The following is a 13,877-nucleotide window of genomic DNA, read 5'->3' as shown; positions in this document are numbered from 1 at the left end:
ATATGCACATAGCGCGAGACGAACGTGAGATTACATAAATGTTAAATATGATAAAAAAAATTGATCAATATAAATTGGAAAGATATTTTTTTCTCAAAAAAAGGGATTTAATATAAATATATATAATGCCCAAATGATTTTAAAGCCATTTTATCTGTCATTTGTATGTGTATATATGTACATGTGTTTTTGCATGTTAATTTATGCTGTAAATGTTTTCTTGTGATATTTTAACTGTGATAGTCGGTCTAAGAGCTCTACAGAGCTCATGTTTCTTGTTATGTATTGTATACAATGCCGACTTTAAATAAAATTTACTTACTTACTTACTTACTTAGGGGTTTGTAATCATATATATAGCATGTTAATGAAGACAATAGTCAATTGTCACATTTGTTACTTCAGTATATAAACAGTGTCACCCCTTGGGTAAAATATTTTTTTTTGATATGGTCAAAAACAGTAAAGGGAAAGACACCTCCCGTCGTTTTTGTGTTAATCCTGTTATTTTAAAATCACACTTTAAATTGTATTTTATAAAATTACTTTGGTATAAATAATTTATTTCTTTCACATATTTTTATAACGTATTTCATTTAAAAAGTATATATATCTTTCCCAATTTATCTTTTTAAGTTATTGTTAACAGTACCGTCATTTAAACGCATTCACTAAAATTCACAATGTTTAATGGAAAAGATTGTTTTAATAAAAAAAAACTCTCCACTAGGCCCTAAATATCCAATTGTCAAAGGTTATCAGAGAAAAACTGCATATTATGACCATTTAATTTATGAAATTCACATTCATATCGCTTACAGATAATTATATATAAGGTATTTAAAATTATTTTTACATAATTATTATGTTATAAAGCTTGACACTAAAATGTATCATTTCTTCATCTTTTTTTATTATTTTTTTTTTTATTATTATTTGTCCGTAATCTTTTCATCTCCAAACATTCGGATGGCCTCAGCTGACTACATCTTATAAAATTCACAATTTTTCGGTACTTTCCGACAAGCGGATAAACCACGAGGTTGTTTAGCCTGGTTCCCTGTCCCTATTTTGCTTCGTACACTCCGCGTCACTGTAAGGATGAGCCAGTGGACCAGGTTAGAGGTTGTTTCACCGACCTCCGACGGAAGGACCCGAATGGTTTTCCCGCCGCACGTGCAGCGTCAGATTAATTCCCGCGCTCAGATCAGTGAAACGAATGATGGCCAGAAATATGCTAAGAACAAAAGTCTACATTTTGACAGAAAAGATTAGGCGGAAAAACGACCGGGGCTCTTTCCTAATCACCATGGCCTATGTAGACCTTGAGAAATCCGTCAAACAAATTACATTACCACAGCTGAAGCACTTTGAAAGCAGCCTTCAAAAAGGAAAATATTATTTGTGCTCTAATGTAGCAGCCATCGGCGACACTGTCCGCCTTACAGAATCCTCAAAGGTAAGAACATTCTACACTTTATTCCAAGATAGAAATGCCTATAATTTTACTTATCATTGATGCTACCAACAGTTCAGGGCCCCAATATCTTGGTCTTTTATTTCTTGTGAAAGACAGAAAGAGGGATGAGAAGGGAAGAGGTATTTATTACTCTTACAGTTTACAGTTGACATACACTAAAGTCGCCAATATTACAGGTCACGTCTAGATGTTTCATTGCAAAGTTCTTCAATCCTGCTTTTATCACAAGGGGATACAGTTTAAGCTTTATTGTCCCCTAAAAATTTTGTTTTTAAAAAGTTATGAAATTAACATTAACAATAGTTGAGAAGATGAATATGATAAATCGTTAAAGAATATGAAATAAAGGAGAGGCTTTCTGGAAATATGACGTCATTTGGTACGTTTCTAAGTTTAATGCAGAAAAGCACGTTTCTTTCCTAATTTTCCTTTTAAAAATTGTCTCCCACTGTCGCCCACTTTCATTTTTAGCTCACCTGAGCTGAAAGCTCGGGTGAGCTTTTCTGATCAACCGTTGTCCGTCTGTCTGTAAACTTTTTACACTTTCAACTTCTTCTCTAGAACCACTGGGCCAATTTTAATCAAACTTGGTGCAAATCATCCTTGGGTGAAGGGAAATTTAAATGGTTTAAACCAAGGGCCAAGACCCCTTCCAACGGGAGATAATCAAGAAAATACAAAAATACGGTGGGGTCATTAAAAAATCTTCTCCTCAAGAACCACTGGGCCAGAAAAGCTGAAACTTGTGTGGAAGCATCCTTAGGTAGTGTAGATATTAAATTGTTAAAATTATGACCCCCGGGGGTAGGGCGGGGCTTTAATAGGGAATCCAAGTTTTACATAGAAATATATAGAACAAATCTTTAAAAATCTTCTTAGAAAACACTGGGCCAGGGAAGCTGAAACTGATATGGAAGCATCCTTGGGTAGTGTAGATATTAATTTGTTAAAATCATGAACCCCGGGGGTAGGGCAGGGCCACAATAGGGAATCCAAGTTTTACATAGAAATATATATAGAACAAAAAGATCTGCATCAGCTAAGTTACTCAGGTGAGCGATGTGGCCCATTGGCCTCTTGCTGGATATATAAAATGCTATAAACAGGTCCAGGAAAATCACTATATTTAGCTATATAGGTATATCTACCTATATAGCTTTATTTACCTATAAAATATTGCTATATTTAGCTATTTTGGAATAAGTTTCAGTTTTATGAAAAGCAGACAAAAAGTCGCACAATGAGTCAGTATTAGTTTTCAACATATATATCAAAATCTTTCTGAAAGAAAATTCCACTGAAAATTAATGTCTTGTGCAATTTTTAGGTCACCTGAGTAACTCGGATGACCTATTGCCATCTGTTTTCGTCCATCGTTGTGTGTTAACATTTGAACATTTTCAGCTTCTTCTCTGATACCACTGAACCATTTTCTACCAAATTTGGTATGCAGCATCTATGGATGAAGGGGAACAAATATTGTGAATTTCATGGTCCCCGTCCCCCTGGGGCCTGAGGGGTGGGGCCAAACCTACTAAAATTATTGCAATCTTAAAAAATCTTCTTCTTTACTCCCTGACATCAAGCAGACAAACTGTTAGCATGAATGTAATAAGCAATGAGTCCTCTACCTAAATTGTGAAATTTATGGCCCCAGGGTCAGAGGTTCTAGTGCTAGGGCGGGACTATATATATTATATAGTGAAAATGCATTATTTCTTTGAAAATCATCTTCTCTGCTTCTGGGTATTAGATAGTTATGATGAGCAAGAATGCCTCTTCCACATTTGTTAATTTTATGGCCCCAGGGTTAAGGGTTCTAGTGTTAGGGCGGGGCTCTATAGATTATATATAATGAAAATGCATTTATTCTTTGAAAATCTTCTTGTCTGCTTCTTGGTTTTAAATAAACTAAGTACATAGTTATGATGAAAAAGAGTGCCTCTTCCAGATTTGTGAATTTTATGGCACCAGGTTCAGGGGTTCTAGTGTTGGGGTGGGGCTCTATAGATTATATGTAATGAAAATGCATTTATTCTTTGAAAATCTTCTCAGCTTCTGGGTTTTAAATAAACTAACTAGGTACATAGTTATAATGAGCAAGAGTGCCTCTTCCAGATTTGTGAATTTAATGGCCCCTGGGTCAGGGATTCTAGTGTTAGGGCGGCGCTATATAGATTATATAGTGAAAATGCATTTATTCTTTTAAAATCTTCCTCTCTGTTTCTGAGTATTAAATAAACTAAAATAATTAAGCATAAAGTTATGATGAGCAAGAGTGCCTTTTCCAAAATTGTAAATTTATAGCCCTAGGGTCAGGAGTTCCAGTGTTAGGGCGCGGCTCTATAGATTATATAGTGAAAATGCATTTTTTCTTTAAAAATCTTCTTCTCTGCTTCTGGGTTTGAAATAAACTAACTGAATACATAGTTATGATGAGCAAGAGTGCCTCATCCAGATTTGTTAATTTTATGGCCCCAGGGTTAAGGGTTCTAGTGTTAGGGCGGGGCTCTATAGATTATATATAATGAAAATGCATTTATTCTTTGAAAATCTTCTTGTCTGCTTCTTGGTTTTAAATAAACTAAGTACATAGTTATGATGAAAAAGAGTGCCTCTTCCAGATTTTTGAATTTTATGGCACCAGGTTCAGGGGTTCTAGTGTTGGGGTGGGGCTCTATAGATTATATATAATGAAAATGCATTTATTCTTTGAAAATCTTCTTCTCTGTTTCTGAGTATTAAATAAAATAATTGAGCACATGGTTATGATGAGCAAGAGTGCCTTTTCCAAAATTGTAAATTTTATAGTCCCAGGGTCAGGGGGTGTTAGGACGGCGCTCTATAGATTATATAGTGAAAATGCATTTATTCTTTGAAAATCTTCTTCTCTGCTTCTGGGTTTTAAATAAATTAGCTAAGTACATGGTTATAATGAGAAAGAGTGCCTCTTCCAGATTTGTGAATTTTTATGGCCCCGGTGTCAGGGGTTCTGGTGTTAGGGCGAGGCTCTATAAATTATATAGTGAAAATGCATTTATTCTTTGAAAATCCTTTCTTTGCTTCTGGGTTTTAAATAAATTAGCTAAGAACATAGTTAAAATGAGAAAGAGTGTTTCTTCAAGATTTGTGAATTTTATGGCCCCAGGGTCAGGGGTTCTGGTGTTAGGGTGAGGCTCTATAAATTATATAGTCAAAATGCATTTATTCTCTGAAAATCTTTTTCTCTGCTTCTGAGTATTAAATAAACTAAATAAGTACACTGTAATGATGAAAAAGAGTGCCTCTTCCAGATTTGTGAATTTTATGGCCCTAGGGTCAAGGGTTCTAGTGTAAAGGCGGGCTCTATTGATTATATAGTGAAAATGCATTTATTCTTTGAAAATCTTCTCTGCTTCTGAGTATTAAATAAACTAATTAAGCACATTGTTATGATAAGCAAAAGTTCCTTTTCAAAAATTGTGACTTTTATTGCCCAAGAATCAGGGGTTCAGGTGTTAAGGCTCTTTTGATTATTCAGTAAAAAAAACATTAATTCTTAGAAAATATTTTCCTTTGCTTTTGGGTTTATGCTAATGATCCAAGTATATATATATTAATGATGAAGAAAGGTGCATCTAGCAAAATGATTATTTTTTATGCCCCCCCCCCCTCCTGGGTCAAGGGTTGGTAGGTGGGAGTTACATGGTCTGAAAACAAATTAATGCTTTGAAATGCCCAAATTTTGCATGTACACTAAAGTTAATGCAAGCTATATATTATATAAAAAGAAAGAGTTTCACTATTGTAGTTTTCACACAATAAAACTATAGTCACCCCCTTTAAATACTTGATAACAACCCTAATCTTCTTTATTTGTGTCACTACAAGACATTTTATTATAACCCCCACAAACAAAGTTTGGGGGGTATATAGGAATCACCTTGTCCGTCTGTCTGTGCAATGGTGTCCGGTCCATATTTTTCTTAGAGGGACATTACAATCTACTACTCCACACTAAGATTGCTCATGACCCAAGGGTGTGTCATGACCTTGACCCAAGGTCATTTGGGCAAGTTCAAGGTCACTGGAAGAAAAATTTCATAATTCGTGTCTGGTACATATCTTTCTTATGGATAAACTTGGTAAATTCTCATTTCACACAAAGATTGCCCATGAAACCCTATTTTGTGTCATGACCTTGACCCAAGATCATTTGGGGAAGTTCAAGGTCACTGGAAGAAAAATTTCATAATTCGTGTCTGATCCATATCTTTCTTATGGATAAACATGGTAGGTTCTCATTTCACACAAAGATTGCCCATGACCCAATTGTGTGTCATGACCTTGACCCAAGGTCATTTGGGGAAGTTCAAGATCACTGTTAGAAAAATTTCATAATTTGTGTTTGATACATATCTATTATGGAAAATATTACTTCTAAAAAATCCAGCGGGGGGTATTTTGTCCAGTTTGGACAGTTCTTGTTGTATCATAATAGATTTAGACAAGTAGATCGAAATATCTGAGTACCTTAACAAAGCACCTGCTCTACTAAATATTGCTGAAATCTGAACAAAATTGACATGTTTTAAGGTTTTTGAAACATCTCCATTCGAAATGAACCAATCTGTCATTGACACATACCTCAACCCACCACAAGAAACAGTCGAGGAAATTCTCCAATCACCACAAAAAAGAATGGTTTCAGTCAGAGGTATTTTACGAAAAGTAAGCATAAATTTATTTCTTTCTTTTATATAAGGCTCAAGTGAACTTTTCTGATCACATTTGTCCGTTGTCTGTCCGTCTGTATACTTTTTAGCTCATCTGAGCTGAAGGCTCAAGTGAGCTATTCTGATCACATTTTGTCTGGCGTCCTTCTGTCCGTCTGTCTGTAAACTTTTAACATTTTAGACTTCTTCTCAAGAACCGCAGGGCCAATTTCAACCAAACTTGCCACAAAGCATCCTTGGGTAAAAGGGATTCAAGTTTGTTCAAATGAAGGGCCACACCCTTTTCCAAGGGGAGATAGTTATGAATTAGAGAAAAATTAATGGCATTTTTAAAAAATCTTCTTCCCAAAAACCACTGAGCCAGGAAAGATGAAACTCACATGGAATCATCCTCAGGTAGTGTAGATTCAAGTTTGTTCAAATCATGACCCCCGGGGCTAGGGTGGGGCCAAAATGGCCGACTCAAGTTTTACATAGGAATATATAGGAAAAATCTTTAAAAATCTTCTTTTCAAGAACCACTGGGCCAGGAAAGATGAAACTTATGTGGAATCATCTTCAGGTAGTGTAAATTCAAGTTTGTTCAAATCATGACCCCTGGGCTAGGGTGGGGCCAAAATGGCCGACCCAAGTTTTACATAGGAATATATAGGAAAAATCTTTAAAAATCTTCTTCTCAAGAACCGCTGGGCCAGGAAAAATGAAACTCATGTGGAATCATCCTCAGGTAGTGTTGATTCAAGTTTGTTCAAACCATGACCCCCGGGGCTAGGGTTGGGCAAAAATAGCCGACCAAAGTTTATATAGGGATTTATAGGGAAACCTTTAAAATCATCTTTACAAGTACTTCAAACCTATGATTGGTGATATTAATATGGAATCATCTTCAGGTAGTGTAGATTCAAGTTTGTTCAAATCATGAACCCCTGGGGGGTTAAAATTCAATCCCCCCCCCCCAGTAAACTTTCATTTCTGATCTGATATGTGCTTTTTCGTAGCCAATGTGCTCAGGTGAGCACTGTGGTCCCTGGGCCTCTTGTCACATTTACTTCTCCTCAAGAACCACTGGGCCAATTTTGACCAAACTTGGTACAAAGCATCCTTGGGTGAAGGGCAATTTAAATTGTTAAAATGAAGGGACATATCCCCTCGCAAGGGGAGAAAATCAAGGAAAGACAAAAATAGGGTTGGGTCATTAAAAAATCATCTTCTCAAGAAACACTGGCCCAGAAAAGCTGAAACTTATGTGGAAGCATCCTGGTATATTATAGATTCTAAATTATTCACATCATGACCCCCATGGGAAGGGCGGGCCCACAATGGGGAATCAGTTTTATATAGAAATATATAGGAAAAATCTTTGAAAATCTTCTTCTCTAGAACCACTGGGCCAGAAAAGCTGAAACTTATGTGGAAGCATCCTGGTATAGTTTACATTCCTAATTGTTCACATCATGACCCCCGGGGGAAGGGCAGGGCCACAATTGGGTATCAAAATTTTACATGGAAATATATTGGAAAAATCTTTAAAAATCTTCTTCTCAAGAACTGCTGGGCCAGGAAAGCTGAAACTTATGTGGAAGCATCCTGGTATAATGTTGATTCTAAATTGTTGAAATAATGACCCCCAGGGGAAGGGCGGGGCCACAATGGGGAATCAAAGTTTTATATTGAAATATAAAGGAAAAATCTTTGAAAATCTTCTTCTCAAGAACCACTGGGCCAGAAAAAGTGAAACTTATGTGGAAGCATTCTGGGGTAGTGTAAATTCTAAATTGTAGGAATCATGACCCCTGGGGGAAGGGCGGGGCCATTGTAGGGAATCAAAGTTTTACGTAGAAATATATAAGAAAGATCTTTGAAAATCTTCTTCTCAGGAACCACTGGGCAAAAAAAGCTCAAACATATGTGCCCATGGAAGGATCATTGGGTAGTATAAATTTCAAAATGTCTAAATTATCATCAGTGGGGTAGGGTGGGGATGCATTATGTATAACAAGAGGGAAATCCGGTAAAGAACAGAATGGTCAAAGCTTCTCAGGTGAGCGATGTGGCCCATGGGCCTCTTGTTATAGATACTTGTGAACATTCTTTTTAGAAAACATGATCATAATGATTATAATGTACAGTAATAATGTACAAAGATCACGTACATTTTATATTTTTACAATTAAATTGTATAACATATTTCTAATATACAAAGTATTTGTTCAAGTCATCACAGATCATAGAATCGCCCAATGGTAAGAGGAAGGAGATAACAATAGAGTCGATGGAAGGTACTTCCCGAGTAGTTTGTAAATTGTGGGGAGACCATGCCGACAAGTGTCTGCCGCAGAATGATGAAGTCGTGACTGTCTGCAACGTAGAAGTTGCAACATTTAAAGATATAATTTCACTAAATTCAACCCTGCTTACTTCCATAAAGGTATGAACTGAAATTCTTGTTCTCTTAACATTTACATTTTTAGGTCACCTGAGTAAAGTTACATCACCTGAGTAAACTCAGGTGACCTATTCCTATCCATTTTCATCCGTCAGCGTACAGTAATGTTTGAACATTTTGAGCTTCTTTTCTGAAGCCAGTAAACCAATTTCAACCAAATTTGGCATAAAGCATGCATGTAAAACAAAAATTGTTAATTTCATGATCCCTGTCGCCTGCAGGATGGAACCAAAACCACTCAAATTAGTGCAATCTTGAACAAGATGTGTTTGGAAAACACTATTCACCCATCTTCAACACAATTTAAAAAAAAAAAAACACTTTTAGCATATGGGCCATAGTCAAGGGCACAAGATCACAGATCTTGATGTCATTCAAAAGAACTTGATTAGTAAAATATGCATACCAAATATGAAGTCTCTATCTCTCATTGTTCAAAAGTTATGCTGAAGATTCAAAACAGATATTTTTAGCATATAGGACACTGTCAAGGTCACAAGGTCATTGACCGTAGTGTTGTATGAAACGACTTAATCAGTGGCATATGCATACCAAATTTAAAGTCTCTATCTTTTATGGTTCATAAGAAAAGGTGAAAGTTAAATTCACAGAAAAAAAATATTTTTAGTATATCGGTCAAGGTCACAGAGTCATTGCTCTTGATGTCATTTGAAAGAGCTTAATTAATAATTTTTTTCTTCCTTTATTTTAATAACATACCAGTTGAGCTAAAGACTTAACACACACTTCTGGTTTATTCATTCTTTTGAAACCTTGAAAAGTGGCCACATGTGTAGCCAATTTCTTGTTCTCAAACAAGTCATCTCTTAAATCAGGTTTGACTGTAGTGAAAATGCATGCTCCTGTCTATTTTACAAATAGAAAAAATAATGTAAAACTTGCAGATCTATAAGAAAAAAAATACATTCAAGTGAGTCTTTTCAAGCAAAGGATTAAGTTGCATGAACTTTCCACTTTAATGCTTTAATTAAAAATCATTACAACAATTTTTCTATCATAGGAATCCGAAGAGAACACCATAGTCGAAGGAAAAGTCGAAGGGGTAGATTTTAGAGAGTAAGTCATTAAATTTTATTCTTCTTCACTGACTACAGCTGAAAGATTACTTGACATTTTGTGATCACATATCCTATTATTTTTAGGTCACCTGAGCCGAAGGCTCAAGTGAGGTTTTCTGATCACATTTTGTCCAGTGTCCATCTGTCTGTCTGTCCGTCTGTAAACTTTTCACATTTTCGACTTTTTCTCAAGAATCACTAGGCCAATTTCAACCAAAATTGCCACAAAGTATCATTGGGTGAAGGAAATTCAAGTTTGATCAAATGAAGATAATTGGCAATTAAGGTCCCAAAATGGCCGACCAAAGTTTCATATAGGAAATATAGGAAAAGTTTTTTTAAAATCTTGTCTAGAATAGCATAGTCATTATTCATCATATTTACATAGAAGCATCCTCAGCTGGTGTAGATTCAAGTTTGTTCAAATCACCGCTTAATGTTTTTTCAAATCAAAGCTTAATGACCAACATTCAGTAAAAACATTCCACAAATTTTGCTTCTTCTAATATTTTGTCATCAGTTTAACTCTGGTTTTGAATAAACATGCGTATATGTAGGCTCTTTATGAAAGCACATTAGCTTTAATTTCTCATAACTATCTTTGAAAGTTGAAATTGCGATTATTTGTCTTTCTGAGTAACAATCATTATATTAGTCACAGGATCCCAAATTACCTCGATCACATGGTCATCATATTACTTACCAATGCAGCATGAGACTGATATTATGCTAAAGTCATAGGTGCAGCTTACTAATTTTAAATTGTTTAAATGAAATGCATATTTTTGAAATCAAAATGATGTTTTTGTCGATTTCCATAAGATACTCTGCTCTCATTTCTGTTACATATTTCTATAATAACACTAACCTGGTTCCCCTAACCAGTTTACAAATGCATTTTACAAGAACTAATTAATAGTTGTACATACAACTAGTTTGTTTTGCTTAATTCTTTGCAAGCGTGTCTTGTTTTGGCATTGGGTTACGAATAGAAATTAATGCAGCTTTGTGGATATTGGACACCTGAGCTTACAATAAGGCCACAATAACTTAATTTGTTATAGTTTAGGGTCCTCCACACACCCACAGCTTATGTTCGCATATTATTGAGCATTACTTTTAACAAACATATCAACCTTTAAAAACTGTCCAGGGATTAAGATATAATTTATACTGATTTTTTAAAATAATTATTTCACAAGTTTCAAGAAATTTTTCCCGAGGCGTTTTCATACCTAGCAAAAAAAATTTGCCTTACCCTTTCGTATATTTTTAAGCTCACAGAATAACCATAAAAACTCAATTTTATCGATCAACACATTTTTTACAGAAATTTATTTTATTTATAAGAAGTACATAAAACTCTTTTTCTTTGAAATACATCACGAGAAAAATCAACAAGGACTCCTTTTGAAGAGAAGAAACATTAATGAATTAGATTACATAAAAAAATTGAATTAAAATTAAATGCACTGATGTAGAAAAAACATTTTCAAAATCTCTGGTATCAAAGTTCCTTTTTGGAGTTATCTTTCCTGTTGCTCGGGACTCAAAAACTTTGGCAAGTCTCCGCTTACGTCACCATACTATTATAATTTAGTAATATACTAGCCACTGAACCGGACAAAAATAAAAGAGAAAAACTATAAACGCACACTATTTTATCAATATTTATAAACACACAATGAGATAATGTATTATTGAAACGTACAAATTAGTGTGCCGAAATTTCAACATGTTCAACTACACAGTATCAAAAACAGACTCGGTTGATTAGCCTGAAAGTGTAAATAACCTATACTTTTCTCGTCATACACATCGGTACCTGTTGTCTAGGAATTATTATCTTTATAATAATAATCCAAGACGTCTATTGTTCTTTTATTGAAAAAAAAAAATACCGCAATCCTTTTCATCGGTCACTCCGTGATCATCATGCCATGTGTTTATTGTTTACAAACAGTGGAAGGACAATTTGTTCATGTATTTTCTCAATAAAATCGGAAGTAAAAGTATTTTTTCTCTATATACGTCACAGGTCACATGGTGTGGAGGACCCTTAAATAAAGAAATTTGAAAAAAAAATTCTTAAACTAGCCATAGTGACTCAAAGATCATCTTTTTTTTCATCTAGGGACTTCAGCTATCTCATCATTGACACAAAAACTTATAAAGTAAAAACAACGGAACTGGAAAGAATATTTCCCAGAGGGTTCGAACAAGACATACATATCAAAGGAAGCGCTCATGGATTTACCATTGTTGAACTGTAAAGTTATTTATATAACTATATATATAATCATGATCTCAAAAACTCTCATTAAAATAATTATATAATCATGATCTCAAAATCTCTCATTAAAATAATTGCAAACATTATCAATAATGCAAAATTTCAACTTTTTACTTTTAATATATCTAGTATTACAGATTGTACCTCTTCAACAAATATAATTATTTGGAAAAAAATTTCTTCGGTATTATCAATGAGGTCAAAAATTTATATATTACAACATTGCAAATACTATCAATATAAAGTATATCAAAACATTTTTACTATTAATCCATTTTTAATGAAACTCTTGAAGAAATAGATCTTCACAATATTTTTAAAGTACTTTCATGCAACTTTAATTTTCATTCATAATTCTTCATTTTTCCAGAGAGAAGATCAACCCAGCAAAGAAACCTAAGAGAGATTAAACTTTTCAAGAAAAGTACTTCTTTTGAACAATTTGAACAACGCCCATTTCATTTCAGCTATAATTCAAAGCTCAAATAAGCTTTTCTAATCATAATTTGGTCGTCTGTCTAGCTGTCCGTCTGTCTGTAAACATTTCATATTTTTAACTTCTTTTCAAGAACCACTGGACCAATTTCAATAAAACTAAACACAAAGCATCCTTGACCACAGAAGACTCAACTACTATCTTCATATGAAAGGCCATGTATGACCTCTTATAAAGGGAAATAATGAAGACATAATTAAAATTTTGTGGCATGTTTGTAAACCTCCTCATCAAGAACCACAGAGTTGGGAAAATATAAAACTAATCTGGAAACATCTTCAAGTATTGCACATTACAAAATTTGATTTTTAAATTATGACCCCCAGATATAGCCTGAGGCCACCAGATATGATCAAAGTTTAACATACGAATATATAAGAAAAAACTTTAAAAAATCTTCTTAAAGACAACAAATCCATGATCTTTGACATCTTATATGTATGCATCCTCAGGTAGTCATTTAATTAGTTCAAATCATTAAATGTCCCCTCATGAAAGGGTGCTTTTCAAATGAAAATCATATTTTTAGTACAAATATTTATAGGAAAAAATTGAAAATCTCTCAAGAATAACAAAGCCAAAATTGCTCATATTTACAAAAAAAAAAAAAAGTTGTGTTATTATATTTGTATAAATCATGACCCCAAGGGTTAAGGTAATTAAACAGTGGACAATCAAATTTAATAAACGAATATATATTAAACAAATATTTCCTTCTGAAACAGCTTCAAAAACATGCCATTGGAAATATACATATCAAAACATACACAACGCCATCCTTAAAGAAATGTTTGTTTAGAATTGCCACCTGGGGGGTTTCAGACCCATGAGGGAGGGAGGTTTTTTTTTTTTTTTTTTAATTGAAGCTAAATGATTAAAAAATCTTGGTGAACAGTAAAGATTTTCAATAATTTTCTTTCTTTTATTTATTGATATGTTTTGTTTTGTTTTGAAAAATTATATATAGCACTACACAGAATGGTACTCATATATCAATCTAATTCAGATGTTAGATCTGAACATTTATTAGAATTCACCTTAAACGTCAAACTTCTATTTTATTTAAAAAATCATTTTTTAAACAATTTTATCAGTGTATTTCATAGCATTGCTCTTGTTTAACATTACATTTCAAAGACTAGCTTGTGAGTTGTCATACTGTCAGATATTTTTCATTTCTTATCCTTGCAATTTTCTAACTGGGATCTGAACAATCTTTTTTATTTCAACATAAGGGACTTAGCCTCTCAAGTTCAATGTTGAATCTATTGAGATATTCAATACCAAACAAAGTATAATTTTATTTTGGCCCAAGTATTGTAGATTCAAATTTGTTTACAACATTACCAAATGATGGAGAATGGGGAA

General features: G+C 33.9%; 1 long non-coding RNA gene across 1 annotated transcript; it reads left to right on the top strand.

Annotated features, from left to right (window-relative positions):
- The first annotated feature begins 8,480 nt into the window (after nucleotides 1-8,480).
- LOC133180050 (uncharacterized) lies at nucleotides 8,481-12,668 on the top strand. The gene is made up of 4 exons (XR_009720257.1): nucleotides 8,481-8,623; nucleotides 9,663-9,718; nucleotides 11,855-11,989; nucleotides 12,384-12,668. It is a non-coding gene; the product is annotated as an uncharacterized LOC133180050 (long non-coding RNA).
- The last annotated feature ends 1,209 nt before the right edge of the window (nucleotides 12,669-13,877 follow it).

Source organism: Saccostrea echinata, unplaced genomic scaffold, assembly GCF_033153115.1.
Source record: "Saccostrea echinata isolate AGI-Se365-2 ecotype Australia unplaced genomic scaffold, CSIRO_AGI_Sech_v1 ptg000005l, whole genome shotgun sequence".
Classification (NCBI taxonomy): domain Eukaryota; kingdom Metazoa; phylum Mollusca; class Bivalvia; order Ostreida; family Ostreidae; genus Saccostrea; species Saccostrea echinata.
The sequence above is the reverse complement of the archived record's forward strand: the minus strand, read 5'-3'. Positions and strand labels throughout refer to the sequence as shown.